At 50.9% G+C, this 12,013-nt stretch overlaps 1 non-coding gene across 1 annotated transcript; it reads right to left on the bottom strand.

Moving 5' to 3' along the window:
- Positions 1-303: 303 nt before the first annotated feature.
- Positions 304-406, bottom strand: LOC123633706. Its single transcript, XR_006733725.1, has one exon. It is a non-coding gene; the product is annotated as a U6 spliceosomal RNA (small nuclear RNA).
- Positions 407-12,013: the final 11,607 nt, after the last annotated feature.

The raw sequence follows: 12,013 nt of genomic DNA, 5'->3' as shown, positions 1-12,013 counted from the left end.
GGCCCCAGGCAGACGCTGGGAGCAGAGTTTGCCTAATCGGCCAGAGCGTCCTTGTTTCTAGAGTGCTAGGGGAAGAGGGCAGGGGCCGGGCTACACTCTCAAGCCCCCTGACAGCTATGTGCTATTCTAAAAGGACTTTGTATGTGATAATGGGGGTGTTAGCAATCTGGAGAGCTTCAGGTTGACTCAAGTGTCAGTTGGCTAGTGCCCAAATGGCTTGACAAAGGCAAAAACCATTCAGAGTGGAATTCTGATTTTTTTAATAGGAGAAATTAGGAGCTTCACTGCCACTCATAAGTGGGTCCCAATGTGTTTTATTTATTTAAATTTTATTTTTATTACAGGGGCCACGCTAATCTTCTCTGTAGCATTCCAGTTTTAGCATATGTGCCGCCGAAGCGAGCACCCCAATGTGTTTTAGGCAAACACATTTGAGCAGAGATTCCAGGGAGCCCAGTCACGTTGCCTGAAGGGGGTGAGCCCTGATGCCTTGAGGTTTACCAGGTCCAAGAGGGTCTAGGCAGGGTCGGGGACTCATTTTCAGTTTTTCTCTGTCACTCAAGCCCAGCAAAGGATTTGCGTCTGGGCCTTGTGACCATTTGGGAATCTGGACATGAACTATTAATTCATTTATTCCCCTTCAGGCAGCCTTCGCTGATGAGGACGGTGATGTTGCAGGTGCCGGAGCAGGCAGGGGCAGGCTCAGAGAAGGAGCTGATCTCGTGCAGGGTCTGCAGGTCAGAGTGATCGTGTTCCGTGTGCTGCCTTCATCGTCCCACTGGGAAAGCTGGAAAATGGACAGGGACGCCGGGCAGCTTGGGGCTACACAGGACTTTCCAGAGGCTGCCTGTTTCACCGTGTCGGAAGGAATGTGACCTTTAGAAAAGGGAGGGAACCTTGACACGGGAGTCTGCTTAGGCTTGCGTGGAGGCAGTTTATGGTGCATGTGTAAAGCATGCTAGACTTGATTTCTCCTTGGGGGGAGACTCTATGGACTGAATTCTCTTTTACCATTAACACTGATAAGGTCTCCCTGAATGGACTTCTTAGTATAATCCGTCTCGTTACCTTTTTCCTAACAGAGACAGTACATGTGCCAGGCTGTGGGGCTTACTAGTGTGGGGCTGAGCTTGTTTGGATTAGGTTTGTCTGGGGACAACAAAGGAACACTCCCCGCCCCCTGAAGTTAAAATAAGGTACAGGTGTTTTGGTAGCTCATGTGAAAGAGTCCAGGTTGGTTTGGTGGCTGCAGGATGTCAGCAGTCCTGGTGGCTTCTACACTGTTGCTTTACTACGTGCGGCTGTCATTTCCAAGGTGGCTTCATGAGTGCTTTGAAATGAGTGAGTATTTGGTGTAGCCAAAGTTGTCTCGAATGATTTGTGTAACTGCTGCCTGGATTCAAGTTTGCAGAGCCCGAGCTACGGGGTTATCCTACTTGGTTTGATGTGGCTGGTTGGTGAGTGAATCCTGACGTTGGTCTATTTCTTCTGGAAATAATGCGGTTCACCTGCCCTGATAAGGCAGGGATAAGTAACCTGACCAAGGTGTGCATTTTGAATTTTTCCTCTCCTGATACTTGGAAAGTCTGATAATAAACGTGGCATAAAACTGACCCACCAATCCCTTCTTCAGAGCCTTTTCTGCATCTCCCTGCAACAATCCTGGCAAATGTGCGGCGCCAGTCCTACAGATCACCGCCACTGCAGATGTCCCTTCCTTTGTCTCTTCTGTAGCACTATTGTTTCTGCCTGCACTGCTAGGCTTTGCCTCATTTCCTCCTTTTTGAGTGAATCAGGAGAGAGTTTTGTTATTTCCAGTTTTGTCATTCATTGTTGTTCATTTGAGAAGTTTCCAGATACTTTGACAATCTCCTGCATCACACCCTGGATTCTGGAGAGTGGACCAGTTAGAACAAGGCATCTTCTGAGGGTGGCAAATGCCAGACAAACCTGGCCAGAGGATGTGTATGGTGAGTCAGGCCAATGAGTGGATGGTTCTGATCTCGTTTTGCAATGATCCTGATAACAGATGGTGAGACTGCTTATTCGGTTATTGTGATACAAGACTGTACTTAGTATTGTAATATTAAATAGTCGGCTGAAATGGGCAGCCCAGAGGTCTTTCTTAGCTTATTGGACAATCCTTATGGTAGAGAAACCAACAGAAAAGAGAAGACCACCAGAATAGCAGATACTGGACCCTTTGAAAGTGCCAGCTGAAGGCAACTGACGATCGTTTGGTCCGGGTGCACTCAGCAGCATTTTGTTCCTATTCTGCACCATTCGATCGGCTCCTCTTTTTAAAAACAGAAAATGCACTTGATTCTAATACTGCCCTTCTTTCGATAGCTGTTGTAACACGTGACTCACCTTTTTCTCAACCGTCTGATGTCAGCCGCGCAGGGAGGCTCTGCTTCCTGGAGGCAGGTGTGCCTGGCTGATGCCAGGTGTCAGCGTGCCCGGCGTCGGCGTGCCGAGGGAGCAGCTGCCAGGTCGCACTGCTTACACGGGAGGCTGCTTCTCCCAGGCGAGCACACACTTTGGAAGAAGAGCTTGACGTGGAGAGGAGATGGCTGGGGAGGACCCTTGCTAGGGAAGCCACGGCAGACTACTCTCTGAGGCTCGGCTGCTGCATCGCAATGGCCCTTTCTTCTTGTGGGGATTGAGGGATTATCAGAGGACAGCTCACAGAGTAAGCTCTCAAAAAACATAAGTTATTGCTGTTGTTAAACGGTCGGGCGAGGCGTTTCCCAAAACCTCCAGTGTTTCCTCTCCTGTCTCTCAGCCTTTGCCTGGGGGGGTCCTGCTGCTACTGGAGTCCTGGGGACTCTTCACATTGGATTCCAACTCCAGATCAACGCAGCTTGATGTTTTCTTCCTCTCTGTCTGGCAGGCTAGACCGTCTGCCCAGCTATTTTCACCTTGAGTCCTGGTTGGTTTATAGCCACCATGCAACCTGCCAGGTATGCTCTGAAGGTAATATGCTGCAGCCATTGCCACTGCCCTTATCACACACCATATAGAAAGAGTAATTTCATTACAGTGAATCCTCCTCACCAGCCTGGGTGCCGGCCCCCTGCTGTGCTGAGTTCTGCTCCTGAGCAGGGCCGCTGGCTCTCCTCTGTGCACACCATGCCTTAGCTGACCTCACGGTCTCTGCTCTCCCACTGGAATTCTCCCGGGCCTCCTGTTGGCTGGGGTCACGGTCCTGGTTGCTGACCTTGCTCTCCACACTCCATAGATCAGGCTCAGAGTGGACCCGCCAGTGCCCTCCCATCAACTCCTTGATCCACCACGTCCTGAGGCCACTGGCCTTGCTCGTGTGTTGTCTTGGGTGGCAACGTGTGGAGTGACAGCATCAATCCAGGTCGCAAGACCCTCAAGACAGGCAGATCGTGGGCGTGGGAGTGTGTCTGAGCTGCGGAGGGTGCGGTCAAGTGGGAGGTGAGTGGAGAATGAGGGAGATGAGGCAGAACCTGGTGCCGGAGCAGAAGATCATGGGCTCGTTACTTTTTGTCTCTCCTGGTATTTGTCATGGGATTCAGTGTTTCTTTGGCAACTCTGCTGTGTGGCAGTTTTCCACCTTATTCCTTGGAAGTGTCTCCCTTCATGCTCTTTCACAGAAATATCTAGAACTGGGCTCTGCTCAGGCGGCTGTTCACCAGGCTGCCAGCAACCAATGACCCACCCACGACCCCCTCGAAGAGCGAAGGGACCCGGGTGCACGCACACAAACGTGGGCATGTGGAAGGCTCATGGCAGTTTCCTAAAGGCGAGTGTCTACAGCCATGTGGGACGTCTGCCTTCGCCAAACTTCAAATTTGTCGTTTCTGAACTTGAAGCTGTGTCACCGTCCCCTGCGTCCCCTGCAGCTGGTGTTCTTTCTCCACAGTGTGGGAGTGTTACCACCAGGGGGCAGCCGCCGGAGAGCCCCTGGCATTCAGGGGGGAATGAGCATTCTCAGATCTAGGTCCGAGCTGTGAATTTTCCAAACCATATTTGAATGAAAACTACATATATAGAAATTAAAAACTATACAGTATATTTTAAAAATTCAAACATTAAATAGTAGATAATCTTATGGAGTAAGCTTTTAAAAGAAATAAGAACTCCTAACTCTGTTAGCTTCTATGTTGCTATCGCTAAAACCCAATAATTATTTAGAACAATGGAGTCCAAAACTGCGCTAGCATTTGACCTCCGAGAAAAACTTCAATTGGTCTTAGTCTACAGATTCGGGGCGTACAATTACCAGTGACCCCTGTCCCCCAACTTGGTGATAGGAGATTATTCAAACTAATCTTAATCTGTACCTTTGCCCTAACAGGCCACCTGAGAGGTTCAGCTCACTTTTCTGTGATTGTCATTGTTCACCCTGTCATGCCAATGAGGAGAAGGAGCAGGGGCTGGCCATCTATCCACTTCCTTATGCCAAGCTCCTGGCTTCTCTGAGATGGGACAGACGTCATTTTAGTTCAGCTTTTTATATATGCGATGATCTAAATTAGATCTAATACTAAAGGAATTACGAGACCAGAGCTGATGGTAATGGAAACGTGATTTTTTTGGCTTTTGAAAGTAGCTATCTTTTCATAGTTGCATTTCTTCCTGCTGAGCTCTATCTTTTGAACCTTGATCCTTTATGCATATGTGATGATATTTTTAAACCTCATTTCTGGAGAACTTCATCTTTTATCTCCTCTTTGAACCCTTTGCCTAATTCATTCAAGTGGCTGAAATCTGCATCTCCCTTCCAAGGGGCCAGCTCTCCCGCTCCTCTCTGCAGCATCCAGCAAGCTAAATGTGTGTTTCCTGCACTCCTCATTCCAGGTCAGTGACAAAGAGATAAAACCACACAAATTGCACAGCTGACCTCTGGCAGACGTCTCTGGACATGTCCTCTGGACATTGCTCATGAGCTGAGGATACCTCAGTGTTGGATGCAAAAGTACATGGTCGTCAGCCAACCCCAGGTCCCGTGAAACCCGCCACCAGCAACTCAGATGCTTATTTTCAAAAGCACGAGAAACAGAACTGGAACAGCAGTTCCTTCCTGGGGAATAAAGAGCTCTTCCTGCAGCCACCTCCCTCTGTGATGTCAGGCGGCCCAGGTCCCCACTGTACCTTAGCTGCAGCTATCCACCTATCGAAGGGCTTGGAGACCTTTGCTTTTGAGCTCTATCTGATTCTAAAATGCCCGAGTTCCCACAATGCCAGTGGCCATTTCTAGCTACATCCCTCACCACCCTGCAAGCATCGGACACATTTCTAGCCATCTTTCTTGCAGGATGCTGCTTCTGCTTCCCTGTGACACTCCCCCATTGGGCAGTACCATCACATGCCCCTCACCCCAAGTTAGAAATGCAAGGGATTGGGCCAGATTCTTTTCTTTCCCCCGCTTCCCACTGCTGGCTGTAGCCCTGCACCAGCTCAGGCCGCCCACTTACATCTTGCCCTGCCGCTCCCCGCCCTTGGCCACTCCCCTCCTTGTTCCCCTCAGCAGTGTCCTGCCAACAGCCTTTCTCCCCTGGGGTCTGTTCCCCCAGAGAGCTCAGTCTGAAGAATAGTGGCTTCCCATCCTCTCTGGCAGGTGATTTTAAAACTTTTGGGGGTCACATATATCTTTGAAAAGTTGATGAAAAATAAACACACATTTTGAAAACCATCACAAGGGATTGGGAGAACTCTCTTTCTGGACCCAGGGTTAAGGCCTGCTGCCCCACGGGCTCAGGTAGCTCAGCCTAGGAGGTAAAGTCCTGCCTGGTCCAGCCTGCACCTGCCCCCGGCCTCATCTCCCTCGCCCCAGACTCAAGCACTGCGCTCCGGCTCCCAGACCACGTGTGGTCCCCTAACCCTGGGTGTGCCCCAGCCCCTCTCTGCCTGGCTAGCGCCTGTGCAGCTCCTTCTCGAAGCCTCTCTTGAACCTCTTCACCTCCCCACATCTTCATTCTCTTCACTGAGTTCATGGCTCTTTCCCTGAGTTTTCAGAACAAGTAAAATGACACAGCTGTTGAGTATGTAAGAATCATTATAAACCATGCCCAGCTTGCTGCTGTAGCACTGCTTACGAAGGGAGAAGTGTTCTTTCTGTCCTCCTTTGTGAAGGAGCCTCAGTGACTGCACCCACTCCCCTGGAGTTGTTGGCAGTGGGGCAAAACAAAGGAAGATTCTAGATGTTCACGTCCTCGGATCTCTCTTTAGTTGGTCTGTGCTTGCTTTACCATATTACGTACGATTAGTCACTGAGGCAGAAAATTAGTGCTGGAAGAGGGACCTTCAAAAAGGGGACGCCAAGGGCTCAGTCTCGAGCAACCCCCTAACCTGGAAGACTTTATTTAAACGTTATTCTTAGTAAATGAACAAGGAAGCCTAATAAAGAATGTGTAATTCTAATTTTTCTCCATTCAACTCAGCTCTTCCTTCAAATCACGATACAAGTGGATGCCACATGGCCTCCTGCTGTGTGCTGCTGTCCGGAGGTGCCACTGTGGACTGTCAGAGGACGCCGGGATTAGGCGCTGTCAAAGACAGAAGACACATTGAGAAGTAGATGAGGTTCTTTTGTGGTGGCACGAGAATAAAAGGCAGTAAAAAATACCCCAGGGTGAATGAGTCACAGGAGCAAATAGAGTGGGCAGAGGAGAATGGGATGTTTTGATTAAAACTATTGACCCAAATGTAGAATTTTTAGAAATTTGTCTTTGGTGCACATTATGTTTAGCACAAAAATAGTAATGACATTAGGTCATAGATTCCTGAGTCTTTGGGAAGTAGAAGGTAATTTGGACTGCAAGACAACAGAAGTATTTTAATTCCTACTCTACAGTGCTAGAAGATTGACCTTGAACTGTCATCAGACCTCCTGGCCTCAGTGTCATCATCTGTAAAATGGGGGAGTTGTCCTGAGTGACCTCAAACATCCTTTCCAACTTGGAAATTCTGTGATTCCACAACACTATGGATAGAATTGCACAGCCCTGGGCAGTCCGAAAATAAACTATTAAATGAGGTTAAAACAAGATAAGCTAACAACATCAGAAGAGGCTCAGTTGACCACAGGGGGTGTAGCCTCCAGTTAAATTAGGAAAGAGTTTATTTCCGTTTATTTTTATTTTGTACGCTCTCCACCCTTTTTGTTGGAGCCCTGCCACCCTGAGGAGCCTCACCCTGGCTAAGTCACTTCACTTCTCCCCATTGCCTGCACTTTACATGTTAAGTAGGGTCGGAACAGTATTCCTCTACCCACTCTAGAAGGTTGCTGAGATGTGCCGAGGAGGCAGCACATGTGAAACGGCCTCGGGGCCCGCAAAGCCTTTCCTGGTGTGAGATGATGTTTTGTCATTATTGGTGGCCCAGGCCATTATTGCCAAGGGCTGTGACAGCAGAACGGGCAGGGAAGGCAGGTGCTCTGCTAGGATCCTGCTTCTAACGTGCCACCCTGGGAAATGTAGTGCAGGAGAAGGTGAGATTCTCCTCTTCCCTGAATCACTTGTGTAACTGCCATTTGTTTTGTCCCAACTCTGTGCTGCTGACCATCTACACTGTAGCGTCCTGTCTGGCAGGCTGGGAAAGGCCTCTGGAAGGTTAAGGAATTTGTTCAAGTTTGCATGGCTGGTACCTGGGAAAGCCAGACTTCAGACCCGGTTCCGTCTGCTTGCAAAGCAGCTCCTGCTGCTCAAATTCCAGGATATGGTGCCCACGGGGGAAAGTTGTAGGGCCCCCAGCATCCTTAGAGGATCTGTCCTGTCTGGCACATTCCCACCACAGGGCCTTTGCACTTGCTCTTCCCTCTGTCTAGAATGCTCTTCCCTAGCTACCTGCACAGCTCACTCCCTCCTTTACATAAGCATCTCCTTCTCAGTGACAATTTTTCAGACGATTTAAAATCACAGCCCTCACAGCACCCTGCAGTCCCCTCACTCTCTCTGCTTTGCATCTCTGCACAGCGTTTGTCACCAACACCCCACAGAGTGGGTGCTCTTGCTCTCTTAGCCTGGGACCTGGGCTCAGAGTTAGCAAGGAGTGTGTTTCACTTATTTATTTTGTTTATTACTGTCCTCCACCATCTCCCTGGGGGCAGATTTTCCCCCCAGTTGTCCTCACCGCAGTGTTGCCAGGGCCTGGGCCCAGCAGGTGCTGACGGACGTGTGCTGAGTGGATTCCCGCGTGTGTCCCCAGCGGCAGGTGCTGTAGCCGAGGTGGTCGTGGGGGGCGAGGGCGAGACCGGAGCAAGCGTCCACAGCAGGGCCGGGGGAGGGGGCGCCGCTGCTAAGGGAGCCTGAACACCCCCCACCCCCAGGCACCTTTCTCCCCAGCGAGTCCGGCCCTGAGCGGGAAGGGAGCTGCGCAGGCGCAGAACCTGCTCAGAGAGCAGCGACCGCGTCAGTGCTCGTGTCCTCGCGGCACAGGACCATTCTCTGCTCATTCCCAACTTCATTCCCAAAGTTGCCCTTGAGCCCCCGGCGCCTGTGAGAGCTGGCCGTGAGGGTGCTGCGGGCTCACGGGCCAGTGAGACAAACTGGGGACAGGGTTTGCTCATCACAGAGGACCCCAGGTAAAGTCGGACCTCTCTGTGCCCCATAGTTCCCGCCATCCTCTTGTCACCCGCGTGCTGTTTGTCACTCGTGACCCAGCGGGTTCGCTCCTGCATTGTGAGGTTTGATGGCGGTGCCGTGGTCGGGAGGACCAGCGCTGGGACGAGAGGTCCTGGGTTTCAATCTCAGCTCCAGCGTTTAGTTCCGGTGTGACCCTGGTCACATTACGTACAGTGCTCCGTGCCTCTATTTGCTCTTGCGTGGAATGGGAGTTACTATCTTCTCTACAGGGTCATCGTGAGGATTGAATAAATTCAGGTGTGTAAAGGCATTGGACCTGAGCTTACTGCATGCTGTCTTGGTGTCTCCAAACGCACAGCAGAGTGTCTGGCACGCAGCCGTGCTCAGCGACAGTCTGGGGGAGACTGGGGGGGGGGCGGATGAGGAGAGGGCAGCGCAGCCGGAGGGAGCTGACACAACCACTGACAAAGATGTGGCAGTGACGGCAGCGCAGCCCTCATGGCGCAGTCTCAGCAGGAGCGGATCCCAAGTCAGCCTCTGGCAGCCCGAGTTCAAAGCCAGGGCCCGGGAAATAGACCAAGACGGTTTGCGGTGATTAAAACAGGGAAAGGGATGGACCGAGTTTGTAAACATAACTGCAAACACACACTTGGTAACTAAGCAATTTGGCAAGGATTCCCACTCTGGAGAAGGAATTTTCCTTTGAAAACGAGAATAATAGCTCACAGCAATGACTTCATGCAGGGCTTTGGGGCGTGTGTCCGCCAGGAGCCATCTTTTCACCGCTGGCCTGCGAGGCCCTGAGAGCCAGGTCGTGCCCAAACGCGGGGTGCCCAGTCCTCACTGGGCACAGCGGAGGTCCCTCCAGACGGGGTCCTTTCACCCTGTCCTTCCAGGGCCACTGCTGTGTTGGCCCATTGGCTCCTGTCAAGACCTTATTCCCTGCATTTCCTGCAAGGTCTTCGTCACCAGCTGTGGTTTTTGCCATGAAGCTTCTAACCCAGGCGTCGTAGCCAGCTGTTGTGCTGGCTGCTTTGCTCTTTCCCTGCGTCGGAGGCTGTTAGGAACAAGGATGAGTGGACAGAGGTGCAGGGAACACCCTGGTGACTGCAGTGTCCCCGTCCCCAGCAGCACGAGGCCTGGGCTTCTTGACCTCCCAGGCCCCGGGCAGGTGTCCCCGTCTCCCACCCCTGCCCACGGCTCAGGGTGCTGCGACCTGCTCTTGCCATTCCTCTGGTCTCCAAACCAAGTGCCTGCTCGTGGGGAAGCAGCAACTCCCCACCAGGCTACCACGCTCCCTCCTCCCCAGGGAAATCACTTCCTCATGGAACATTGTGTTTCTTCCCTTTCTTCTTCAGACAGCCATTGTCCTCTTCCATGGCTTGTCATCACCGCTGTAAATCGATCTCACGGAACTTGAATCACTCACCCTGAGGACTAAATACTGGAAGTTATTACACAGGCTGATTAGGATACCCAAATTCAAAAACAATCATGTTTTTTGTTGTTGTTTAGGACAAAGAAAACATTGTTTTAGCTCATCTATGGCTAGCTTATGCCTTTTCCCAGTAAGCTCCACTTGAGATCATATTGGGCGGGGTTGATATTAGAACATTCATCTTCCTCTCAACTCCATGACTGAGAGATTTACTGACTCCCAGAACGGCTCTATCTGTTTATAAAAATTGGTGAGGTCTGAGGCCAGGTTCTTTCAGAAATAGCTTCCCATCCTAAGAATTGAAGATTCCAATGATCTTTGTGTCATATTTTACGTAGATAGAGCCAGAGTCCTTCTTGGGTTGGCAGGACTCTAGTTTTTTCTATTTTGTTCAGTGAATTGTGAACCAGAGTTTGGGGCCCAAGGCAAGGCACTTGGTAGGACTGCTCTCTCTTGGTATGAGCCAAGTACCTGGTGATGCTTTTGGGTCAAAGGATTCCTGGTGTACACACTTGTGTACACACACACACACACATACACACACTTGTGGCATGTTTGCCCCACAGATCACTGGGACATTACCGGTGGCAGGGCATGTGTGATCTCACAGGTGCGTGCGGAGTTCCATCACCCCTGGCTCAGCGTCTGTTGGCCATGACAGCAGCCAGGCCTGGCTGTTCATATGAGCTCTGAGCTCTGTGGATTCTGAAGAGTGCGACAGAGCTCTCATCCGTGCACCACCACAAACAGATACACAGCCCTTGCAGTCCAATTCCTGCCCTCTCTGTAGCAGGGGACAGGGCAGCATGGCCACACCACAGCGGCTGGCTTACCCAGGGTCATCCCTGCCCTAGGCGGGAGGTGGACATTGATTCTTGCTGGGATTTGACAGGTAACATAGGTTCCATCCGCGTACTAACTTTCCCTAGCATTGTTAGCATTGTTCTACCAAGAGTAGTCACCCATATTGGGGACGCCCTTCTTTCCAAATCACTCGAAGTAAAATGCACGCATGGTCTGTAGATCAGATTTGGTGGCTGGCAGCAGCAGAGGCAGGGCCAGGAGGGAAGAAGGCACAAACAGGTGGTGAGGGTATGTCTGGGTGGGATACGTGGACCCTATATAGCGAGGACAAAGTTGGGCAGGAGACGCTGACAGGGAATGAAGACAGATGGGCTGGGGTGGTCTAAGGACAGCCACATTTAAACCTCCTGTCACCTCTCCTCCCCTATTCTAAGCCCAGGTGGACCTGCAGGTAGGAGTCATGGCCTGGGGAGGACAGGGGTCCAGTGACTCAGGGCGCCCTGGCAGCTCTTCAGCCCTGCAGTCCTCTTGGAGATCAGGGCGAGGCACAGGCCCATGTGTGCAGTGGCCCACTTTGCTGGCTGGGAACAAGTGATGTATCCCCTACAGGGTGGGGCATGTATCAAGTTTGGACACAGAATTTCATGAACAATGTGCCCCCAGCACATGGTACTTTGGCATAAAGGTTTCAGGTGTACTGTTGTGTTCTGAGCAGTGACTGTTTTTATGTCTTTGTTTCTTACTCACCATCACAGAGCTTGTAAGTGATTATGGCAGGGTTCAAATCCAGGCAGTCTGACCCTCAATTCAGTGATGTTTCCACAAACTCTAGTTCCTCCTCAGGAGTCGATGGGAGGTTTGGGGTTAGCAAGGGGACGTTGGCTGCAGTAATAAGGCAGCCTCTGAACCCACTTCTCAGGCTGATGGTGCCACATTTTCCCTGGGTTTGGCCATTTCTTGCTTTCTGAACGCAGATACTTCCTCGTAACATCTGGTAAGTAGACATCTTAAGCTACCCCTCGGCACCTACGTGGAAGACACAAAAGCAGAATTTTGCCATTATTGTGCTGGGGAAAGGAAGTCGGATCACACTAGTGTCTGACGTGCCCAGCACTCTATCTGGTGCAGTGTAGGTGTGCAGAAAATTAGCTCCTCTTCATTTTCCTGGGGAGACATATATTGCTTATTAAGGGTCATATTTTGGTCATAAGTAGTA

This window comes from Lemur catta, chromosome 2, assembly GCF_020740605.2.
Source record: "Lemur catta isolate mLemCat1 chromosome 2, mLemCat1.pri, whole genome shotgun sequence".
NCBI lineage: Eukaryota > Metazoa > Chordata > Mammalia > Primates > Lemuridae > Lemur > Lemur catta.
This window is presented reverse-complemented; position numbering and strand designations above follow the sequence as displayed.